Genomic DNA, 1,358 nt, shown 5'->3' on the forward strand with positions numbered 1-1,358 from the left:
GGAGGGAAGAGCTTCTGGTCCCTCACAGTGATTGCATTGAGTAGACCCTCCATCCCAGAAAAGAGATGGTGGAAGGAGGCGTGAAGGATATGCCTGGTGATGAAAGACAGCTGTAAGCAAGAGACATCCTCTCTGCACCAGGAATGAGTATCTATGCTCCTTAATTGGAAAATCACCTGTATGTCAGAGGTGCTACTGGGAAAACAGTAAGAGCAAGGGGCCGATGCAATCTCTGATCCTCCCGAATGAGCCCAGCCTCTCCTCCTCCTGGATCTACCCTGAACGTTTTTTCTTTATTTGCCTGGATAGACAGGACTCTGATGTGGAGCATCCATACAGGAGGTGAAAGAGGGTTGAGATGCCATATACGATCTGTGTTCCTCTCTGGTTCTCATTGCCTCCATTTCTCCAGAATTCCTAAGGGCCCCTGATGCCAGCATGGAGACCTTGAGATAGAGCTCAGTGACACAGTAAGATATTATGGGAAAAGCCAAACGGCCTTTTTGCCACCTCAATGTGATTTAGTGTATTGTAAAGCATGGGACTCTTCATGGGTTCTCCAGGCAAGAATACTGGAATGGGTTGCCATTTCCTCCTTCAGGGGACCACGTTTTGTAAGGACTCCTCACTATGATCCGTCAGGCTTGGGTTGCCCTGCATGACTGGCTCATAGCTTCACTGAGGTATGAAAGCCCCTTCACCACTACAAGGCTGTGATCCATGTGGAGGAGGTAGTGATGGACAGAGGAGTCTGTCGTGCTGCAGTCCACAGGGTGGCAAAGAGTTGGACACAACATAGTGTCTGAACAGGAACAACAACGCACGGGCCAGGAAGAGGTTCCTCACCTGTGATGGACAGGAACAGTGGGTCGCTGGAGTCTGACCACAAGTAGGGAGAGTGACTGAAAGAGCTGTAGCACCTGTAGACCCCGCTGTGGTCTGGGGTCCCAGAGGGAACTCTGACTGGAGTGCTCTGTGGGGGCTCCGCCGTCCAGCGAGCGGGCGCCCAAGGTTCTGCCCCTCCCTGAGCAGATGGAACTGGTCAAAAGCGCTCTCAGAGCTGCAGACCAAGTTCACATTCTCTTCTGACCTCACCTCGGGGCCCTCCTGGGCTGAGAGAGAGGGTTTCTTGGACAGACCTGGAAGGAGGAGACCTTTATCTTAGAGCACAAAGTAACTCTAGTCCTAAGTATAGGACTAAGCCAGAAGTGTGCCACAAGAGCAGCACTGCAATGAGAAGCCCGCCCACTGCAAGGAGAGAAAGCCCCACATTAAGGGGTAGCCAGCACAGGGAAAAGTTCAGCAATAGCTTTAAAAATGGAGTGTCCTAGCTCTGTGAAAAATACCGTTGGTAGCTT

At 51.5% G+C, this 1,358-nt stretch overlaps 1 pseudogene; it reads right to left on the reverse strand.

Moving 5' to 3' along the window:
- Positions 1 to 1,358, reverse strand: part of LOC105002291 — a 19,338-nt pseudogene that overhangs the window by 10,306 nt on the left and 7,674 nt on the right.

The sequence above is a fragment of the Bison bison genome, unplaced genomic scaffold (genome assembly GCF_000754665.1).
Source record: "Bison bison bison isolate TAMUID 2011002044 unplaced genomic scaffold, Bison_UMD1.0 scf7180017864450, whole genome shotgun sequence".
NCBI lineage: Eukaryota > Metazoa > Chordata > Mammalia > Artiodactyla > Bovidae > Bison > Bison bison.